The sequence below is a fragment of the Hyperolius riggenbachi genome, chromosome 12 (genome assembly GCF_040937935.1).
Source record: "Hyperolius riggenbachi isolate aHypRig1 chromosome 12, aHypRig1.pri, whole genome shotgun sequence".
NCBI classification, from domain to species: Eukaryota; Metazoa; Chordata; class Amphibia; order Anura; family Hyperoliidae; genus Hyperolius; species Hyperolius riggenbachi.
Window position 1 is genome coordinate 44,834,514 of NC_090657.1, and position 24,481 is coordinate 44,858,994.

The window sequence follows — 24,481 nt, forward strand, 5'->3', positions numbered from 1 at the left end:
AAAAACAAATGCAAATCAATGGCCTTGTGCTTGTCTAATAAGAATTTTCATACTGTATCTCACGTGTGTAAATATTTTACATACTTATATATTATGGCTGTGTGAGTAGTTACTTTGCACAGAAAATGTATACGGTTATAAAAGCTGTACACTGACTACTTTACATTGTACCTGAGTGTCCTATCTTCAGTGTTGTCCCAAGTAAACAAAATATTTACAAAAATCTGAGAGGTGTACTCAATTTTGTGAAAGAGTGAGTGAGTGAGTGAGTGAGTGAGTGTGTGTGGTACTTTTAGCCTTTTGCTTTTTTCACACCCTGTGGGCATATTTACACATTTTTTAACACATTTGCTACTGAAGAAAACAAACCATTTCTCTCATGGGAACACACATAATATGTTCAAAGAATACTCTCAAAAATGTATTTACAATTTCTGCACATACAAGTGCAAGCCCTGCCTAAAAGGTGGACCACCCCAGCAGTTTGATCAATTTCACACTGGGGCATTGCAGTGCATTGCATAAGATAATCACATTGCTAACATTCACATTGGAACATTAGCAGTGCAGAGGAATAACGCAATGCATGCAGTGAAGTACTGTATAGCATGCACATTAACAGTTGCAGTAAAACATATTTGTATGTATTCTATGCTTCACTGTATGCATCACAATGCACACAACACGCAATGTGACTTTTCCCCTCCGTCGCACTCCTACTTTTGCAGGTTACGCAATGCCCCAGTGTGAAAGTAAATTCCCTTCAACTGAAAAATTAAAGATGCATTGCACTGCTGTTATTCTATGTCCATAAACACTAAATTTTCCTTATGCTCCTATGGCTCCTATGTTCATGTACTTTAAATTCTTTGTCTGATCAACCACCTTCTGATGTCTTTGGCCAGCTGCCACAGGGTCAGGACTGACTGTTCATGGGTGACATTCAGAAATACAATACCCCTGCCTTAGTTATATTAAGGTGATGGCTCTATTTAGAGGCTTCATTTCAAAGGAGTACAATGCAATTATTTCATTTTAACAGTGCGATAGTATTTTATGTGCTGTTTTGCTGAGATAAAAGTCCAGTACAGCCATTTTTCAAAAATACTTTGTTCAAAGGTTACTGCTCGGTAACACTATGCAAGCATTTCAGCAATTTTATGACTCTGGCATTGTCATCCTGCCCTTTATGGACAGCACTTAATTATAGCTCTACAAAGTACACACTGTATCACATCCAACATATTTTTTTTCCTGTTTATACATATTTGTCCAGTTAGTGTTTGAGTAGTTTAGGGTTTGTTTGCTCACTACTTTGACTTGTAGGATACCACCAATGTCTGAGGATAAGTAGGTTGTGGCAGTACAACATGTGCTGGTTGATGTAGATATCTCTTGCTAAAAAGTGGAAATTGGGAAATTGTTGTCTGAGATTTTACTAATCTATTGAATAAGTGAATAGGAAAAAATGTCTGAGCTGTCCACGAATAGAAATATTTTTTCTTTCAGGCTGCTTTCGCAGTAAGACATTACAGGCGCACGCTAGTGCAGCCTGTAACACAGCCCACCGCACAACAGTGAAAAATCAATGGGCTGTTCACAGTGCCTACGTTGCGTTACATTGTAACGCAGCACGTTCAAACAAAGTGCAGCATGCTGTGCATTATACACGGCTAAGCCGCGTTAGACTGTTTGCACATGCTCAGTAATGTTGGAGGAGCCAGCCACATGGCTAATTAATATTCACTGCACTCAGTGACGTACAGTGTTTACTTTCTGGAGCAGCCGCTCTGTGCAGCGATTGGCCGGCGGGACCACGTGATGCAGATCACGTGGTCTACGCATCCCATAGCATAAAAAAGGTGCACCAAGAGCTGCATGACGCGGCTCTTGGTAGCGTCCTCCTACAACACCACCAGGCGTTGCGTTAGGGGCATGTTATGCGACCTATAACGTCCCCCAAAATGCAACGTTCTGATGGGAAAGAGGCCTTAAGGATCATGCAAAAGGTAAAAAACAATATATATATCGTCTTATGCCCCGTTTACACTTAATCAGTTGGTACGCCTTTTATTTTCTTCTCCATAGCAGTGCATTGTGAAAAAGATTAAGTTAAAACGCATGAAAGGGAACCTGAAGCAAGTAAAATTATTTACAATAAACACATGACGTAGCTGCAAAGAAATATTACATACTAACCTCACCATTAGTTAATCTCTGAAGCTCACCATTTTCTGCTTAAAGTGATTCCTTCCAGTTCTGACAATATTTTGTCAGAACTGAAATACACCAGTTGCTCTCAGTTATATAACAGCAGCTGTCAGTTACAAGTGAATGTGCAAGGTAATGTCCATGTTTACCTATGGCTCAAGTGGGTGATATTACAGTTTGACAGTGTGCTGACCAGGAAGCTGTTATGGGGTAATGGCCATTTTTAAAATGGAGGACGGGGAATGCCATTGATCACAGTGGGCAAACAGGACGTGGGAGAGGAGAAAGATTGAGGAGTAGACTACACAGGAGGCAAGTATGACCTGTGTATGGTTGTTTTGACTTTTTAGTTTCAGTTCAGGTTCTCTTTAAGTGTGAAAGGTGCCATAGGAAAACATGGGAATTACTTTGAAAATTAGTTGTCCTTTCAGTTATAATAGAGCAACTGATTACGTGTTAACGGGGCCTCACTGATGAGTGGGCCAAACATGAAGACTTCAGGATATATTTATAAAAGTGCAATAAAATTGCCAGGACGGTTTGTCCAGTACCAAAGCAAATCAATAAAAGAAAGCATTTGGTGAAGTACTTACCCACATGTCTGTGGAACCTACAATCTCTTGTTTTGAGGCATTCTGTGAAACCGCTGTGGGTTAAAGCCAAGGGCCGATAACGTTTTCTCCTAATTTCTCTACTAAGTGATATTTTCACATCTGTGAATAAAATGCCGTAAAGAACGTGTTAGACTTGTTTGTAACGTTTTATGGGATAAAGTCATTTTGTACCGTGAGTGTGTGCCCATGTGTGGAATGTGTGGTAATGACCTGTTTCCTGACACTTCCTGGATGTTTTCAGTTCTTCACAATCTTTAGTATAAGCATTGGTATATGAGTTTTGGCCCTGTCAATCAATGGTGCCCCATTATCGTAACACAATGCCCAGTACTGGACAGGATAAAACTGGCAACCTTCTTGTTAAATATGGCAACAAGATCATCATCACAGTCATTGTGATGTTGCGTGAGAAGGGACCTTGCCTTAGAAAAGAGAATTGGGGGCTACATATATTGTTTGGGCTGATGCACATCTAAAAACATTGCTCAGAAGCGCTCTAGATGTGCACCAGCCCTTACTGTGTGGGAGGGTATTTGCTTGATACAGGTGTATATTTGAAGGCATTCCAAGAGTTTCCTTTGAGTTGCCTTTTTGTCTTAACTGGAGGAGTTAACTCTAAAGTGTGGGAAGAGCTTAGCACAGTTTTCCTGCATTTTTTTCTTTGGTTTATTTTTTACATTGAGTAGGTTTAAAATCTCAACAAGAGACACTACCTGTGTGGAGTTTGTATACCCCCTTTCTGTACTTGTCAGAGTTTCCTCTACGGACCTCACTTTCTTCCCAAATTACAAAAACATGTGGTATGACTGGTCTCCCCCCCAGATTGGTCCAGACCTTGGTAGCTAATAAACAATTACTGTCATGGAAACATTGGGCTGTAAGCTCCTCTGAAATTCAGTTTGAGAGCTGTTAGTCAATGGGGAAACAATTATGTTGGTGTGTTCAGGACTCTGATAAAAATAAATAAAATACTGTAGCTAAATTCACAAATCATACACCTGAAGGACATTGTAAAGATGCAATTCCATTAAAGGGATACTGTAGGGGGGTCGGGGGAAAATGAGCTGAACTTACCCGGGGCTTCTAATGGTCCCCCGCAGACATCCTGTGTTGGCGCAGCCACTCCCCAATGCTCCGGCCCCGCCTCCGGTTCACTTCTGGAATTTTGACTTTAAAGTCAGAAAACCACAGCGCCTGCGTTGCCGTGTCCTCGCTCCCGCTGATGTCACCAGGAGTGTACTGCACAGACACAGACCATACTGGGCCTGCGCTGTGCGCTCTTGATGACATCAGCGGGATCGAGGACACGGCAACGCAGGCGCAGTGGTTTTCTGACTTTAAAGTCTGAAATTCCAGAAGTGAACTGGAGGCGGGGCCGGAGCATCGGTGAGCGGCTGCGCGGGCACGGGATGTCTGCGGGGGACCATTAGAAGCCCCGGGTAAGTTCAGCTCATTTTCCCCCCACCCCCTACAGTATCCCTTTAAGTCACAATGGGCTCTAGTCATTAAACTTCTCAAATGTCTTATCGATCACCTAATTAATAAAGATAACCTTTCAGCACATTTACAAGCAAAAGAATCACTCAAAGTAAGTTGTTCCTGATTAACTTCATTTCAATCTTACTTTTCTTACCCTAATTATATTTTTGCTGTTTGGGAGCTTAAAAGTGTAACATAGATAAAGTGAAAACAGAGGAAAAAGCTTTGCGAATCATGCCGAATGTGCGGATTTGTGAGGATCCTTAGGGTTGTACACACTGATATAGAATTGCTAAGGGCCCTTTTCCACTACCCTGCGATTTGATTCCGATCGCAAAACGCAAGTACATTTTCTCCCCACCAACAGAGCTTTCTGTTCATGGGGTCTGATCGCTCCCCCAAATATTTATTTTATTATTTTCCTAATAAATTTACTTAAAAAAAAAAGTTTTAAACCCGCCCTTCCTGCCCCGCCAGCCAATTACTGTTATCGGCTGTCATAGGCTTAAGTCATTCATTTCTATCAGGAATCAAGCAGCAAACCGATTGAACGGAAGATAGGACATGTCGAAAATTCTCTAACCATCTATCTGCCTCAAAAACTAACAGTGTATTCCCAGCATTCGAGACCTATCTCTTGTATTATGATTCTCAGCCTGTGTCAGTTCAACAAACTGTTTTACTCAAACCCTGGTCATATCCCTCTCCTCACTCCCCCCCCCCCCCCCCCTTCTTAAAAGAACTGTAAAGGCCTCAGAGAAGGAGAAAGTTGTTGGAATGGTCTGCCTATAAAAATAGTAAGGTCTTAAGACAAAGTAGAATTCAAAGTCATAGATTGCCAAACAAGCTCGTGGTGAACCAGAACTCCTTGGAGCGTGTAAGGGGTTGAAAGATCAAAAAGCCTCCTTACTAAAAAGCTATGTAAAGCAGAATTTTGCCTTCTTAATACAAAATGTATTTGCAATTATTCAGGTTGAAATGAGCATTTTAGGTGTCACACATGGCTGTACATACAAATCATCTCTTTGTTGTCCTTGATCCACAAAGATCAGCACACTCAGTTCATATGATGCAAAAACCTCTTGGTATTTTTTGCAAAGGATATCCACATTTAACGAACGTGTAAAACAGGAGCCAGTAGACAGCAAGTCCATCAAATGTCCACCGGCAACCCTGTTATAATCAGCCATCTCTGGCCGAGAGCTGTTTCAGGATTGCACATTTATCGGCTTGAAGACAGGCGGCACCCCCAAAACAGCTCTCGGCCAGTGTCTGTCGCTATGTTATTGGACACGTGCATTTAAGGAATGCGTACTTTGGACTATAGACCTCTGATGGCCGATTATAACAGGGTTGCCAATGGACATTTGATGGTCTTTGGGGGGGGGGGGGGGGGGGGTCTACGACTACTATCTATTGCAAGTTACTGGTTTGTTCACTGTAGATATCCTTTGCAATTAATAGCAGGAGGTTTTTACATCATATGAACTGAGTGTGCTGATCTTTGTTGATTACATAGATATTGTTTCCACCTGGTGCTGTGTTGGTTCGATCTTCTTCACCTCACTCACGATAAGGGGTGTGTGGCTGGGAACCCCCTTTTTTCTCCTTGATAGCATTCCGGCAGTTCTGGAGGTGTGTTTAGTCATAGGGAACAACAAAGAGATGATTTGCATATTCAGCAGTGATGCATTGTGGGGCACCTCAAATGCTCAACCCAACCTGAATCCTTTCTGTGTAAAGAAGACAAAATCTGCTTAACAGAGATTCAGGTGAATGTTTTATTTTTACAGTGGACCTGAACTCTTACACAGGACACAAGGAAACCAGAAAAAAATACACCGTGTGTTTTTAGATAGAAGAGCATGTCTAATTCCCTCTCATCATTAAGTAATCACAAGCATAATTTGATTTCAGCTGTGTCAGCACAAAAATTTGGCAATCCTTGGCAGACACAGCTAATATGTAAACATGGTATGTTAACCCTTTGTTAGGTTATTATACTGTTGCTTATCTTTTAGAGCGAAGAGGAAGTTCTGAGTTCAGGTCCACTTTAAACTGTAAAAGTCTATTGAAGTCACAGAAAAATTATATAAATAGTATACTATATAAAAAGATTAAAATAGCCAAGTACTTTGATTTCATACATTTGAGCTAATCTGCAGGCGCATACATTTGAAATCAGCGCCGGTAGACTTGGGAGCAGGATACAGCCGGTATATGGCTGATCCTGCTTCTGCAAAAGTCCGGGCCGTGTTAATTACTATTCCCCCTCCAGGCCGCCATGGATAGTGGGGGAATGATAGAATTTGGGTTCCAGCTATTACTGGAGGCCGAATTATTGTGTTTTTTAAGTAACTTCAGCTCAGTCTTCTGACGGCGCCGACGTTACTCACTGAGCGCCGCTGTAGATGTGATTCTCATTATAATCTATGGTGGTGCTGGCTGCGCCCAAATCTAGCAGCGCTGAAAAGCACTGCTCCGCTGCAGTCAACCTTTCAGGTCACAAATTATTCCGGTGATTGGTCAAGAATACCATAACACTGTTTATGCCAGTGTGCAATGGCTCTGTCTATTGTTACCAGCAACTTCTTAAGGGTTCCGATTCCTGACACATTACACCGATCACTCATTTGTACATGATTGTTGGTCATCAGTTTTTGATTGCTTAGTCGTAAAAAAACCAAACAAAAAACAGTCCCTTCTAATCTGTCAGCATTATTCGTTTATCAGAAGTGAATATTTAGATCATCTGTACTAGTTCTTAATACATCTAGTGATGAGAAGATAAAATGAAAGATCCCTGTAAAACTAACAGCAGGCATTATATACAGGCATCTTTAAACACTATTCAGAACCTTTACTTCATTGTGACAAATGGCTAAGAATAGATGGAACTTTTATGTTCAACCATAAATTGAACACATTTTCAGCATTCCAGCTTTATTTCACTTACTGCTTAAGTTTAAAATGCAGCAGACGAATAGCAGGTAGCGTGATTTAGTGCACACAGCCAGTATGAACCCTGGCTGTCGGAACAGAGACATCTGCGAATGGGTGCAGAATTACTTTCAGCACAGGAATACATTTATATTGCCAAAACATGGCTGTGTAATGTGACGTTTTTATATTCTAAGCAGTCCTTAACCCCTGCACATATTTCTAAGACACACTTCTGACATCAGCAGGAATGTCTGTTGGTGGGTAGAGAACAATATTGAGCACTTGATACAAGAATTAAATGATTGCAGTTTATCAGGTCCATTCTTACAAGAATGGTCAGAGGCCTCTTGCGCACTGCAAGTGATTCCGATTCAGATTCCGCTTTTTAATCAGTTTTTACATCCGATTCAGATTCCGATTTGCAGTGTGCAGGGAGCAAACTGCAAATCGGAATCTGAATCGGATGTAAAAACGGGTTAAAAAGCGGAATCTGAATCGGAATCACTTGCAGTGTGCAAGAGGCCTTAGCCATTTTCATGTCCTGCCAGCATTGTTCTAGGCAGGGTTTCTATGACTTGACTTCATCCCACGTGCAGAAAGACGCTACTGCAGTGCATAGGTTAATAGATGCAGACTGCTTAGGTCAGCAAAAAATCAATCACAAATCTACCTTCTTTACAGGCAAGGGAACACAGCCACCAGTCCAGGAGGTCTGCCCCCCCCCCCACTTATAGGTGCATCCATAATGAGATTGCAGGCTGCGTTTCTACATTAAACATTGATTTTCTGGAATATGAGAAGATGGATCGATTGTTCCTCTCCTCCTCTTTTCCTCACTGGTGAGCCTGAGAAAAAGTGGTGCTTCGTGCAAACAGAAAGCAGGTGACGGATATAGACTGACTCCACTGACCTCTGAAATACATTGTTTGCGAGGCATGCCAGCAAAGCTTTGACCTGTATCGCTGTCTGATAACCGAATGAATAAATGACATTTCAATGGTGAAGTGTTATTTTTAGACTTTGCTGGAGCTGCTGTGTGGTGCCAGCACAGAATTCTGGTCTTTGAATTGGGATGTGGATGCCAAACAAAGACATCAATCACAACACTGTGAGCTCATCTGGGACAGTGTTCAATGTCACGGTCGTAAAGCGGCCTTTGAACAAATTAAATTATACCTCGAGAACAAAAATCATTATACTTAGTAAGCCGCCCTTTAATTTTTCCTAACATTAATATTATACAACTCTGTCAGGTTTTACTGAGCTTTTAGATTCTCAAGCAGGCCACAAAGTTGAAATAAACCTTAAGCAAAATTAAACAAAACATACTTAATGGCCTCAATTCACTAAGCTTATCTCCTGTCTTTAATAACGTTTCTAGAGTTATCACCATGGTGATGAGGCATGTCCTGTTCAGGAAACCTTTTACCTCAGGCAAACCTAAAGTTAACTCTTCTGTCTTGAAAGAGGAACTCCAGTGAAAATAGTGTAATAAAAAAAAAGTGCTTCATTTTTACAATAATTATGTATAAATGATTTAGTCAGTGTTTGCTGAGTGTAAAATCTTTCCACTCCCCAATTTACATTCTGACATTTATTACATGGTGACATTTTTACTGTGGGCAGATTATGTAGCTGCTGCTAGCTGTTTTGGCCGTTGGAGACAGCTGTAAACAGCTATTTCCTGTCTGTGAACCTTGCTACATTGTGGCAAACTGTCAAAAGTACCATGGTCTTCACAGCTTCTTGTGGGAAGGGGTTTCACCACAATATCAGTCACACAGCGCCCCCTGATGGTCTGTTTGTGAAAAGCAATAGATTTCTCATGTAAAAAGGGGTATCAGCTACTGATTGGGATAAAGTTAAATTCTTGGTTGGAGTTTCTCTAAGTTAACTCTTTAATCCTTAAAATAACTCCAGAATTCTAACAGACTGTTAATTAACTGCGCGTAAAAATAACTACAGAGGCGGTAACTTAACTACAGAGGCGGTAACTTAACTACAGAGGCGGTAACTTAACTACAGAGGCGGTAACTTAACTACAGAGGCGGTAACTTAACTACAGAGGCGGTAACTTAACTACAGAGGCGGTAACAACTACAGAGGCGGTAACAACTACAGAGGCGGTAACAACTACAGAGGCGGTAACAACTACAGAGGCGGTAACTTAACTACAGAGGCGGTAACTTAACTACAGAGGCGGTAACTTAACTACAGAGGCGGTAACTTAACTACAGAGGCGGTAACATAAGGAGTGAAGAGATAAGATGATTTCTCACTGTGTGGTGGTAAGTTTTCTCTTGCCTTATTATCTCCAGCATGATCTTAGTGAATTGAGGCCAATGTCACGGCAGAACCGTGAGTTTCTCAATCGCCATTGTACATCAATTGTCGATTACAATTCTATTTCATATTGCATTGTGTAGGGACAGGACACCTGGAGGTTTTACATCTGGCCTGAAGAGACAAAAGCCTATTCACAGAACACATAGATGTGAACACAAGCCTCAAAGGACTATTTGGCTTAGCTCCTGCCAGCGCAAGCCCTATAGTACAGCAGGGGGAAGACAGAGGCATGTGGCATGCATGTGCAGTGCTTGGCTGTACTTTGGGCAGTAGTTGTGGCCGTGTGTGTGGGGGAGGGGCAACAATGCAGGCACGAGGTCACACACGGCTGAGGATGGTGTGCTCCTGTTGCCTAGCGCCTATTAAATGGATCGGCTTTTTGACTAGTTTTTAGTAAAACAACAAAAGTTATTTTTTCCGGCCATGTGCCCGATTTAAGTACCAAAGAACAAACCTTGCTTTTCAGAAGAGACGCTACCCAGAGTACTGTATTGTCCCAGTAAGAACAGATTATGCTACATCTTTCTTCTCAGCTCAGACTAGAGGGTTCTTGCAGGTCCCTCATTTCCCGAATAAAAGATGTGGTGGCAGCCTTTTACAGTAAGATTGTGCGTAGTAAAGTATACGTGTTTTTCAGACGTTCCCTCCTGACCTGTCTGTCTGACTAATTCCAGCTTCTACTACAGCACATCTATGGCATCCATGCGTTTGGTCTCAATTCACTAAGCTTATCTCCTGTCTTTAATAACGTTTCTAGAGTTATCACCACGGTGATAAGGCACTGTCCCAGATGAGCTCATGGTCTTGCAATTTATATCTTTGTTTGGCATCCACATTCCAACTCAAAGACCAGAAATCTGTGCTGGCACCACAACAGCAGCTCCAGCAATGTCTAAAAATAACACTTAACTAAATGAATAAATGACATTTCAATGGTGATCGGACAGTGTTACAGGTCAAAGCTTTGCTGGCATGCCTCGCAAACGATGTATTCAGGAAACATTTTACCTCAGGCAAACCTTAAGTTAACTCTTCTGTCTTTAAGTTAAGATCTATAAAATTAACTCTTCAATCCTTAACATAACTTCAGAATTCTAAAGTTAAAGACTGCATGTGAAAATAACTAGAGGAGGTAACTTAACTACAGAGGAGGTAACTTAACTACAGAAGAGCCATTTAACGGCAAACTAACATATTAACCACCCTGGTGGTATTGACGAGCTCAGCTCGTCCAGGAAAAACTTGCTGAAAGCGGTATTGACGAGCTGAGCTCGTCAATACTGCCAGGGAGATTTATTGTTTCTCTGCCCCGCCGGCTGCACTTTTCCCTCATCAGAGGGATTCCCCAGGATGGCTGGATGCCTGTCAGCACGCTGTGGGTAGCGATCTGTGCTACCCACAGCGTGCAGAACTAGCATCCAGCCACCCTGGGGAATCCCTGTGCAGCCATCGGAGCAGAGAATGTGCTCAGCAGCATGCGGGATTCCCCTTCTGTGCTGCGGGTGGCTGGTGCGGGGATCCCCTCTGTGGGGGGGGGGTGTCCCCTGCTGTGCTGCGGGTGGCTGGTGCGGGGATCCCCTCTGTGCGGGGGGAGGGTGTCCCCTTCTGTGCTGGCTGGTAGTGGCCGGTACCGGCGGGGATCCTCTCTGTGGGGAGGGGGGGGGGGGGGGGAGGGGGCATCCCCGTAATGTGCGTGCGGGTGACCCTGTAGTGTGTGTGTGGGGGGGCGGGTATCCCCCCTATGGGGCGAGTCTTGGCCGGTCGGGGACACCCCCTTCTGTGCGGGGGGGGGGGGGAGGTGGGTGTCCCCTTCTATGAGAGCTGTGGGTGGCCTTTCCCTCCTCCCTCTCTGTCCCCCGTGCCCTCCTCACCCCCGATCCTGTGTCCCCCCCGTCCCGTGTCTCCCCCCTGTCAGTCAAAAGCCCTGCTTTACTCACCTGAGGGCTTTCTCCTGCGCTGGCCGAGATGCACACCCTCTATCTCCATCGCCGAAGTCCCGGTCTCTGTAATTACAGTACGCGGCTTGGTGACGTCACCAAGCCGCGTACAGTAATTACAGAGAACACGAGACTTCGCGATGGAGGAGGAAGTGCGCCGCTTCCGCCGCAGGAGCAAGCCCTCAGGTGAGTAGATCAGGGCTTCTGACGGGGGAGACACGGGATTGGGGGGGGGGGGGCACGGGGGATCGGAAGGGATGGGGGGAAGAGGAGGGAGAGGCCACCCACAGCCCTCATAGATGGGGACACCCACCTCCCCCCACAACAGAAGGGGGTGTCCCCGACAGACCATGACTAGCCCCCATAGAAGGGGATATCCCCCACACACACAGAAGGGCCACCCAGCCACCTGCACGCACAGTATGGGGATCCCCCCCACAGAGGGGATCCCCACCGGCCACTACCAGCCAGCACAGAAGGGGAGCCCCCCCACAGAAGGGACACCCGGCCAGAGTCAGGGGGCATCGGGGGCAATGGGGGGGGGGGCAGAGGCACCCGCAAACCTGGCTCCCTATACATATGACTCCCTACACCTGGCTGCACATCTGTCTCCTATACACCTGGCTGCACATCTGTCTCCTATACACCTGGCTGCACATCTGTCTCCTATACACCTGGCTGCACATCTGTCTCCTATACACCTGGCTGCACATCTGTCTCCTATACACCTGGCTGCACATCTGTCTCCTATACACCTGGCTGCACATCTGTCTCCTATACACCTGGCTGCACATCTGTCTCCTATACACCTGGCAAACATCTGTCTCCTATACACCTGGCTGCACATCTGTCTCCTATACACCTGGCAAACATCTTGCTCCCTATATACCTGGCAAAACATCTGTCTCCTATACACCTGGCTGCACATCTGTCTCCTATACACCTGGCAAACATCTTGCTCCCTATATACCTGGCAAAACATCTGGCTAAACTATTCCTGGCTAATACATCTGGCTAACTACACCTGGCTGCACATCTGGCTAACTATACATCTGGCTAACTATACCTGGCTATACATCTGGGTCTTATACTCACCATTGGCATGCTGATCCCTCGTCGCGTACCTCTGATAGCTTCCCCGGTGCCTTCTTCCATGTCCCTTGGCGGATTTTGCTTCTCCCTTGGAGATCACATGTCCCCCGTCGATCGGCGTTGATGGAACCAGTGTCACACAGCATCATCAAAATCTCGCAGCAAACACTTTTTTTTTTTTAAATTTAATTCAATACAATAACCTGTATTGAATTCAATAAAAAAAAAAAAGATTGCAAAAAAAAAAAATTGGTTGAAAATTATGGGAAATTAATTGAACCACTTTTTGCACGGAAATCGTGGGGAAATAGAACGCCAGGGTGGCTAAAAAATCATGCTTTTGCCTGTTAATGGCAACATGATGTTTTAGTACATGGCGCGTTCCCGCCGCCGCTCCACACATGTTCGCACCGCTACCGCCGACGTTTCCGTCGGGTTCCCGTGCTGGGTGATTAGGGAAGAGGACCGAGTGGTCCTCTACCCAATCGCACTGCCTGGAGTGAATGGACGCGACAGCGGCCACCTCCATTCACAAAAACAGGAAACTGTGACAGTTTAATAAAGTGTAAAAAAAAAAAGTGATCACTTCCTATACGAGAGTGTTCACTAGTGCCATCTTGTGGCCAAAAAGTATACTACAGATACAAAGTACATACATATACAAGTACATACACACTATTAATAAAATTGATGAAATTCACACCTCTTAACATACCTGAACTCAATATGAGATGGACACAAAATCTCAGCGGAATCCAACAAAGCCACTATAATTGTCATACCCAAAGAAGGGAGAGACACTAAATTTTGCAAAAATTATAGGCCCATCTCTTTGATAAACGTGGATCATAAAATTTTAACTAAAATCCTTGCCTTAAAGGGAAGGTTCAGGGACTAACTAAAAAAAATAAAAATCCATTTCCACTTACCTGGGGCTTCCTCCAGCCCGTGGCAGGCAGGAGGTGCCCTCGGCGCCGCTCCGCAGGCTCCCGGTGGTCTCCGGTGGGCGACCCGACCTGGCCAGGCCGGCTGCCAGGTCGGGCCTCTTCTGCGCTCCATGGTGCGTTCCACGCCGGCGCGCTGACGTCATCGGACGTCCTCCGGGTTGTACTGCGCAGGCTCAGAACTACTAAGCCTGCGCAGTACAGCCCGGAGGACGTCCGATGACGTCATCGCGCCGGCGTGGAACGCACCATGGAGCGCAGAAGAAGCCCGACCTGGCCGGCGGCCTGGCCAGGTCGGGTCGCCCACCGGAGACCACCGGGAGCCTGCGGAGCGGCGCCGAGGGCACTTCCTGCCTGCCACGGGCTGGAGGAAGCCCCAGGTAAGTGGAAATGGATTTTTATTTTTTTTAGTTAGTCCCTGAACCTTCCCTTTAAGACTCACAGACGTGGTACCCCACTTAATCAACAATGACCAGGTAGGGTTTTTAAAAAACAGACAAGGTCCGGATAATATTCGTAAAGTATGTAACATACTTTACAATGCAAAATCACACCACCTTCCTATGCTACTGCTCGCAGTAGACATAGAGAAAGCATTCGATTCTCTAAACTGGACATACTTATACGAGGTACTAAACAGATATGGGATTGGGGGTCAATTTTTGACAATTTTAAAAATACTGTATTCCAACCCCTCAGCCAATATACTTAATGCAGGGTTTGAGTCAGAGAGCTTCACTATCGAGAGAGGATCTAGACCAGGGGAGGACTGGCCAGGGGGGAAGGGGGGAGATTTCCTCCCAGGCTGCCTCTCACTTAATGATTTAGGGCTGGCACTGTGCCTGGTGAATTCAGGTTTTTGTATAAGGCAATGTGAAACACTAGGCTGAATGAGGGAAATAAACGCCCAATTACAGAGCAATTGCAGGGCAGGCAAGGTAGTAAATATACACAGCATGATACAGAGCAGAGGCTTGCCTGCAGGGTCCGTGGGAAAAAAATCTGTCTGGTCTCTCACCATTGTTAACTGCATGTGCACAGCTACATAAGATATTGTCTAAGTTGAAAAGTTTTTGACAGTCCCTAGACTCCAGAAGGGCTGCTTGTAGGATTTGTGTAAGAAATAGAAACCCCGACCGTTGTAACTCAAAATGTATTATGTGCCCCTGGTGCCGGTGCATTTATACTTTACCTGTCACGCTGTTCCTTGAGTGTCCTTGCTGTATTTCCCACGTGACTATATATATGAAAACGGGCCTCTAGTTTGTGTTTTCCCCCCAGGCCAAAAGCTCTCAGTCCTCCCCTGATCTAGACAGGGTTGCCCCCTGTCTCCCGCAATATTCATATTGGCCTTTGAGCCACTACTGGAATGCATAAGGAGGAACCAAAGTATAAAGGGCCCACAAATTGGTAGTAAAATGTAAAAATGCAGTGCCTTTGCGGATAACTTGTTGCTCACTGTCACTGACCCACACATTTCAATACCCAATATACTGGACTCGCTAAAGACATTTGGTCTAGTGTCAGGATTAAAGGCCAATCCAGACAAAACAGAGGCTCTCCTGGTACAACATGATTCAGCCTCTACTAGTCTACTGCAGAGTAACTTTGCATTTGTGTGGAAGGAGTATGGGAGTTCATATCACCCCAGAGCTGAACAAATTAGTGGATCTGAACTACAACCCCCTGATAAAACATATTAATGCTAAATTGCTGGCTTGGAGTAAGTTAAAACTCTCGTGGACAGGCAGAATAATTGCCACAAAAATGATGGTCCTTCCGAAATGATTATATCTTTTCAGATCAATCCCCTTTTCCATATCCAGGCCAAAGTTGAAGCTGCTCCAGAGAGACATGGGGAAATTTATATGGGGGGGGGGGGGGGGGGGGAGGGGAGAAGCCCTCAATAAAAGCCTCCATCTTACACAGGCATAAGGAAATGGGGGACTGGGAGTCCCAAATCTAATCAAATTCCAGGAAGCAGCCAGAGCTGCTCAAATCCTCAGTATTTCCTTCAAGACCCATAACTCACAATGGAAAGACATAGAGGAAGCCCAAACTTCTCCCTATAGACTACATGACATTCTACGGATGGAGCACCCTAGCCTTCTCCCTAAAATATTTAAGAACCCAATAACTAAAGAGTCCTTTAAACTCTGGAATACATGAAGGTTCAAATACAAGCTGATATCTCCTAACTCGCCTTTTACCCCGATTACTTTAAATCCAAACTTGATTCCAGGGCTAAATGTCAAAACGTTTGATTGCTGGATAGCGAATGGTCTTAACTCACTTCTAGAATTGTGCCCTAACAACAAGTAAATTTCCTTTCAGGAACTTAGAAACAGCCTAGGAATCCCCTTGAGAGAACGCTTTAGATATCTACAGCTACAGCATTTTATCAAAGGTTGCAGTCCTCAACCGACACCCCCTGAAAGAACAGTTATTGAGCACAAATTAATCAGTACAGGAGAGATTCCTAGAACAATCTCAGTAATACATAGAGTGCTCACCTCTCCCCAAACCAACGAAAAGCTTCCGTATCAGGTAGCATGGGAAAGGGATCTGGGATCTACGTTATCAGAGGAAATCTGGGCTAAAGTGTGGAGGAACTCCTCTAAATGCTCCAGCAACGCCTCCCTGGTAGAAACTTCACTAAAGGTTCTATTCGGGACTTACCTCACTCCTACTAAATTGTGTTATTATTCTAAAAAATACTCCAGAAAGTGTTTCAGGGGCTGTCAAGAGGATGGCACCTTCTTTCACACATGGTGGTCTTGCCCCCAAGTCACGGCCATTTGGAATCAGACCTCCTCACTCTTCAGGGAGCTGTGCGAGAAGGAAATAAATCCCTCGCCTCTACACTCCTTATTAAACATAAAGTTCGACCATCTAACAAAAATGGAAAACTTGTTGTATACTAAAATAGCTACAGCTAGTAGAATACACATCGCATACTCCTGGTTATCCACCAATCTACATTGGGAACATATACTAACGAAAATAACTAACATTTGCTCTAATGAATATTTAATGGGACTGATTAGGGAGGAAACAGGCTCCTTTTATAGTATTTGGGGCCCATGGCTCAACTCTAGATATGGTAAGAACCTATCATTTGGGTAATTATACAAGTTAATTTGGTCTACAGTCATCTAACTCTCTTAGGGAACAGCTTCCGCTCACCGACCTAACTTTATTCAATTTCCCTTCCAAATCCTGAACACAATCGTTTCTCTGTTTATGTATATTTGTTATAGGTTACTTAACTGTTGTTGATTGTTCAATCACTCTCTAACACTATGCGAACTGAATGGATATCTCTCCTGGAAGGGATAAAGAATCCCCTTCATTTATCCATATTCTGTATGCTGTTTGTAAAGGTATGTTATGTTATGCGATACTTAATCTAAGAGCTATGTACAACCATGTTTTCATGTAATGTACCTTTTATTGGTAAATAAAAGTTTGAGAGAAAAAAAAATGATGAAACTACACACGTGTGTGTGTGTGTGTGTGTGTGTGTGTGTGTGTGTGTGTGTGTGTGTGTGTGTGTGTGTGTGTGTGTGTGTGTGTGTGTGTGTGTGTGTGTGTGTGTGTGTGTGGTGTGTGTGTGTCTGTGTGTGTGGTGTGTGTGGTGTGTGTGTGGTGTGTGTGTGTGTGTGTGTGTGTGTGTGACAATTTGCATATTAGCATAAAGCTTGAAGACAGCAGACGTATACACTGTGACTACCAGTGGCCTCTCAATTGGGAGCTTCTGCAATTGGATTGCTGCCCCCCAAGCACACACAATCTCAGTTCTTTCTTCAATCTTAGTAGAATGCAGTAAATTATACAGTCCCATTTTTACAGTAATATTTCTGGTTTCAGCATCAGAAATACTTCCTATAGCTATGTATTGTGGTATATTGTATAGCTCACCCTCACAGTGATGCTTAGCCTATGCCAATTACACATGCAACATTCTTACCCCTAGAGTATTCTGGGAGGCCAGGTAGATTTTATACTGGCTTTAGAAATCTCAGAAACAAACATTTTCACAGAGATCACCTGCCAGTACAAAAGATGTTGCTGCCTGTGGTAAACTGTATAAATCAAGGAGAGGAAAGATTTTACACTGGGTAAACACTGACTAAATAAAAGAGAAAGTAATATTATGAGGAAAACAACAGAACAAAAAAAACAGCTTTATGCATTACATTAATTTTATTATTTTAAGTACAGTTCCTCTTTAATTCTACCTGAAGTTTGCAGATGCAGCTATGAAACCGTGGTCCCAATCTTCACAACCCCAAGCAGCTCAGGTTCAAGGGTCGGGCGAGGTGGGTGTACACCCATTGGCGCAGTTAGGGGGAGCTGCGGCCACACAGACTCTGCCGCGGGGAGGAGGGCCCAACTTCTTTCTCCCTCACTCTCCCCAGGGACCCCCTCCATGTTACCCCCCTCCACTGCACAGCAGGAAGCCTGTAGAACCAACTGTTTCTAATTGAGGGTTCCTGCTGTGCCTACTCTGCTGGGGTTTGGGGGTCACAATTTGTATACCCTCGTCCTGGGTGCAATTTAGCTTAGAAACTGCCCTGACCCCAAGAGTGACCTTCTGTTAATTGTTGTGGATATTTTGCTATTCAGCTGTCTGAGTTATGTCAAATAGTCTTTCATCTTTGGATACTTCAATGTTGATGTTACTACCTTTTGCCTTCAAACCAACACCAACTCGTGTAGATACTATTGCACAGTCAGGGATTTGTCGGAGTATAGTCAGGTGAATGACAAACTAATTATACCAAACAGGTGCTAATGATCAATGTCACACATAGATTGAAACACAGCCATTAACTAAAACTGACAGCTGGGTAAGAAACAGCAAAACTGCTACCGAGGTGAGGTTGTGGAAGACCATTTCATGTCATGGTAGAACTGAGCACAGCAACAAGAAACAAGGTAGTTATACTGCATCTGTAAGGTCTCTCCCAGACAAAGATTTCAAACTAGGGGGATGTACTGTTCAAGCTCTTTTCAAAAGAACAAAGAAATGGGCAACATTGAGAATCAGACACAGTGGTCGGCCAAAGAAACGTAGTGCAGCAGATGAAAGACATCAAGCTTGTGAACCTTTGAAATCCGAAGATGTCCAGCAGTACCATCAGTTCCCAAATGTCAGAAACCACTCTCAAAATATTATATTGCACAACCTCAACCATGTCGTGTGACCTGAATTACTGCTTGAGCAGGAGTGGCATTACACTTGACAATTCCCAACCAATTATAAAGTGCCACCACTCAACAGGCATGTACGTATATATCAAAATCTTTATTGATACAAAAACGCTAGAGGTAAAGTAAGCTAAAATCACTTAAATTGGAGCGCTCCCACATCACCAATCACACTGTAGCTCACACTCCCATGCCACCACTCATGCAAGGTACCGGTACAGTTATGGTCTAGGCAACTCTTCTGGGTGTGAAGGGGTAGTGTATAGTCTACAAAGTGGTCTTGGTATGTCCTTTAGGCTTTTTATATAATTCCCGAGGGTCATATCCCCATTAGCGAGTTAGTACAGCACAGACAACTGTATTCTTCACCTGCGTCTTCAGGAGTTACCTAGCCGTAGTCTTGTTAGCCTCTTGGTCAGAATGCTCATACCGCTCTATGAGAGTTTCTCGGACCTCCAGCCTCTGTCCCAGTTTCCCAGGTCAAGGAGATGTATGCGGCTCCATTAGTCTCTCAGCGTGCACGCCGGACTGAATCCCACGTTGGGTAGCCTGGACACCGGAGTGCTTCAAAGAACAGTCACGGGTATAAGGCCCCACCCACCTGCACGTTGCACTCGTCTCTCGCGAGCTTCAACTGGATGTGCGCGGCGGGGACTAGCTTCCTCCTTTATGCGCTTCAAGCTGGCTCTTCCCTTGATCATGGGCATCTACGTCACTTCCGGTTGTCAAACTCATCAGCACTTTGCCGGAGTAAGTATGCACAAACCCAGTGTTCCTCTTTGAAATTCCATACCCGAAGCTGGCAAGTATATCTGCAGAACGGCATACAGTGCAATGATATAAGGGTGTAGGAATGTATTCATTTATTCATCTTCCCCTTATTATGCAGTGAGAACGGAGGCTTAAGTATATTCCCTCAGTCCCACAGGGGGAAGGGGGGGGGGGTCTTGTGTGTTTATTATCTTAGCCATCAGAAAGTTCAGCTCACTGAGGGAGAGGAGGAGATTTTTTGTGTATATTATTTCCTCTCTTAAAGGAACAGAGTAAAGTCCAGTTCATTATTCAGACCGGCTGGTTCCAGGGCATTCAAGGTATTTTCCTTATCACCTCCTCTTCCTATATCTGGTAGTCTATATATGTCTCGGATTTTTAGTCCTTTTAAATTACCCCGATGCACAACCCCAAAATGTTCTGCTACAGTACTTCTGAACTCTCCATTTTCTTGCCTGCCACATCTTATATCACTAAGATGTTGCCCAATTCGTTTCTTTCGACGTTTTGTGGTCATACCCACATAAATTTTCCCACATGGGCAAGTCAACTGATACACAACCCACTCCGAGTTGCAATTGATAAAGCTCCGTATCTCCCATTCCTTATTTCCTGTAGAATCTGTAAACGTTTTAGTCATCTCCACATACGGAGAAATCGAGCATCCACCACACCGAAACATACCAATAGGAGGCTTTCCTCCCAACCACATTTTATCCCTAATCGCAGGAACCTGCGTGTGAACTAGAGCATCCCGCAGGCTGGGAGCCCTACGGACCACCATCAATGGCCTCTCTCCCACTGCTCTAGAGATATCAGGATCGGTTAAGAGGACCGACCAATGTCGCACCAAGATTTGCCGAATTTTGGACCACTGGGCATTAAAGGGGCTGATAAATCGTAAGAGGTTAGAACCCTTAAAGGGGCTGATAAATCGTAAGAGGTTAGCGCGCTGCAGGCTCACAGTCCCAAAAGGATGCAACACAGTTCACTGAGAGGATATTCCATCCAATGGCCACCAGAAGCAAAACACCAGGAGACCTCCTCTAGAATAAGAGGTATATGAATCGCTTTTGGGGGGTTGTTTATTCTTTGGTAACACAGGTTTCCCAGCCTTTCATGAGCAGCATGTATATCCGCAGGGTCCCTCTCAGACCTCTGTTCAGCCACACACTAGAAATCAAAAGTGGGCGACCATAGTGTAATACTATTTATTAAAAACTATTTTAAAAACATATATTGCACTCACAATGTCTCAGAAGTTACAAGCGTGTAGCATGTGGTGTTCCCAGGACACCGCTCCCACAGCATCAGCCTCTGTGAACATAGAAGACACCAATCCGAGCCACCATTCGACCCAAAACTTCCTTGCACCTCCGTAGGGTTTATTAATTGCCTTGTCCATACTAGAGCACAACGTTTCGTGTCTATACCCCCTTTTATGGAATCGCTCGTATAGTCCCATCGTTTCAGATTTGAAATCACTCTCTCGCAAACAGTTGCGACAAATCCGCAAAAATTGGCCCGTAGGTATACCATCCTTAAGGCTATGTGAATGATGGCTGGTGGCAAGAGGGTGTTCCCTGCAGTAGGCTTACGGAAGGTTTTAGTTAAAGAGGAACTGAACCAAAACAAAGTCACTAAATTGAGCCTCCTTATCACTTTGAAATGAATGATTAAACACAAAACACTTATGAAGGGCAATATAAAAGTAGATATATTTGTGCAATACAACTATGAATAAATGAGAATGGCAGGCTCCATCTTGCAACTCTCTCCCTCCATTTTGCAGCTCTCACTCCATGGGAGGTGCAGAGTCTGATTCTGTGGACGGTGTTACAGTTGGAGTTAGACATGCCCATTCACGCACACAGAATGAGATTTGCAGCCCAGTGTCATGAGGTCATCATTAGTCGCCCTGTTACAGGAAAGTGACAGCTGTGGCTTCTGCTGCTGCTCTGCACTGTACTGGTACATGCCTTGATAAAGTATTATTATTTTTTCTCTAACTATGCCTCCTGCAGTGTGAGATCGTCTGCTTGTCATCCTGTAGCTCTCCCCATTCGTTTTGTGCCAGATCCCATATCATGTCCTGTAGTCATGCAGCTCTCCCCTTTCGTATCCTGTCCGGCAGAGGTAGGGGGGTAACACTGCAGAGAGAATCCGCTCTTATGTCAAACACCCCCGCCTTACCTTCTCCTCCTTGTAGGTGTTACGCAGGGGGAATCCCCTCATATCATCCAGCTGCCCTTGTCCTCCCCTGTAGGTAGCTTGACAGAGGGAATCCCCCTCTTATGTCACCACCCGTGATTACTTATGATTCAGGTCGTTGATCATCCCAGCTCTCATACACACTAAGAAAGGTTTGGCACTTCACAGTGTAAAAAAGACTGAACAGGATTTTCCCAAAAATCATAAATATATATGCTTCACTGTTAATGCTTCACTCTTTATAAAACTGACCAAATGTCCACTAAAAATATGACAGGCACGCATATGCTTCACTGATATTACTTCACTCTGGTTAATTTCAGGAAAACATTTTTTTTTTTGCCAAAAAGCAAACCACAATATCCCCCTCTCGCTATCAGTTCACATACACATTAATAGAGGTTTGGCGCTTCACAGTGTAAAAAGGACTTATTTATTGGATATTTGTTTAGTTATATATAGAGTGAAGCTTTAACAGTGAAGCATATATATGTATTCATGCTTTTTCTGGGAAAAACTTGTTCAGTTCTTTTTACACTGTGAAGCGCTTCACTGATATTACTTCACTCTTGCTAATTTCAGGAAAAAAACTTTTTTTTGCCAAAAAGCAACCCTTTTAGATACACATTGGGCTTGATTCACAAAGCCGTGCTAACTGTTTAGCACGGGCTTGCTAAACAGTTAGCATGGGAAGGGCTGCTCGTGGACTTTTGCGCGCACAAAGTGCCGTGATCGTGCGATCGCAGACATTCGCTTGCGATAACGTGGACTTTTGCGCGTGCAAAAGTCCGCGTTATCGCGTGCAAATGTTCGCGATCACGGCACTTCACGTGCTAACTGTTTAGCACGCCCGTGCTTAGCAGTTAGCATGGCTTTGTGAATCAAGCCCAATGTCCCCCTCTCGTTATCAGTTCACATACACACTAAGAGAGGTTTGGTGCTTCACAGTGTAAGAAGGACTGTTATATGTTTTTAGTGGACATTTGTTTAGTTTTATATAGAGTGAAGCATTAACAGTAAAGCATATATATGTATTCATGTTTTTTCAGGGAAAAACTTGTTCAGTCCTTTTTACACTGTGAAGCACTATAAGCGCTTTTATGAGCACTTTTTAGCCAGACTTGCATTAAAATCGCGATTGCGGTAAAATCGCTCAGTAAAAAGCGCTTATAGTGTGTCTGAGCCCTTATGCAGAGAAGGGAAGAAATGGTGAGGAGAGAAAAGCTGAAAGAGAAGGAAAAAGATAGTTAAGTGACAAGACAATATGCTCTGTACAGCACTGCGAAAGATGGTGCTATATAAATCCTATATAATAGTAGGCAACTGTCCCTGACTATAGCAGGGACAGTTGTCTCTGTGTAGCTGGGTCCATGTGTTTTGCTACTGCGCATGTGCGCAGCACGGACCCAGCCTCTCACAAACAGGAGGACGGGGCCAGGGAGCCGAGTGGGCGGCGTGTGAGCGGACGGCCGGATGTTCAGCGGGTGAGCGGGCGACAGACGCGTGTGGCCGGACAAGCGCGGCGAAAAACAGACCTAGAGCCCGTTTTTAAACCAAGAGTCCTTCTGAGCGTTTTTCAAATCGACAGTGATTTGAAAAGCGCTTGGCTAATGCTACCCTGTGACTGTGTTCTCACAGCAGTGTAGTGATTTTTTCAAAAACGCAAACACACTGCATATAGCATTTTTTGGAGCGATTCATTCAAAAATCGCGTCACAAAATCGCACTCACAAATTGCTAGCGATTGCTATGGTGATTTGGCGTGCACTAGTCCAGAAAGAAGAGGTATAGGGAGAAATTGAGAATAACCTGAGATGGAGCAGAGATCTTATCTGGATTGCAGACCCACATCACACAGAGGCTACTTACCTGTAATGTGACTCCTGTCCCTGCCAGTCTCATACAAGTCTCATACAAGTCAGAAAGCAGCCCTCCTGGAGTCTAGGGACTGTCAAAAACTTTTCAATTTGTTTAACACCTTATCCAAACATACAGTCATTATAACAATGGAGAGAGACCAGACAGATTTTTGCCATGGACCCTCCATGCACAGCTCTGCATCATGCTGCCCTCTAATTGCACTTTTATCAGCTAGCCAAGTGTTTCCCATTGACTTACAATGATGTTAAGTTTCTACAGTCCCAAAGCTGGCTGTCAGGATTCTCTTTTCATGGGTGCCTCCTGATAACTCACTGTGTCAACAAACAAAGCTGCATGGGATTTGCATAAGCAGGAGAAAGTCTCCCATTGATCTCTGAGAGCCTTGCCACAACAGAGTAAGTCACGGAGGGTGTGGCTTAGCAATATAATTGTATATTATAGTTTATTCACATATTTTTGTACATATATTGTACTGTTTTTGCCTACAATTTTTAACATGGATTGCAATGCTCTGTTTTCATATTCTGAGTTCAGTTCCTCTTTTACAAGCTCCATTCCTCCGCCCACATCCACAGGTCAAGTAAAGAGATGCCAGACCGACTCCACACATAAGTGAGGTTGAATTTTGTCGGTTCTGGTTAAGTATATCAATAAACGCATCAAGACTTTCTTCTCCACCCTTCCATACCACTAGCACATCATCCATGTATCTTAGCCAAACTCTTACATGCTTGTCAAACATGTCAAGGGTATAGACTAGAGGCCTGCAGCAGGTCGGGTACCCGCGGGTAACCCGAAATGCGGGTCGGGTTCGGGTACCCGAATTGATTTAAGCTGC

At 44.3% G+C, this 24,481-nt stretch overlaps 1 long non-coding RNA gene across 1 annotated transcript in view; it reads right to left on the reverse strand.

The window, feature by feature from the left end:
• LOC137541573 (uncharacterized) overlaps nt 1–24,481 on the reverse strand; it is a 656,441-nt gene that overhangs the window by 270,255 nt on the left and 361,705 nt on the right. Inside the window, exon 5 of the long non-coding RNA XR_011025221.1 lies at nt 2,805–2,924. This is a non-coding gene — a long non-coding RNA (uncharacterized lncRNA). The remainder of the gene's footprint in view (nt 1–2,804; nt 2,925–24,481) is intronic.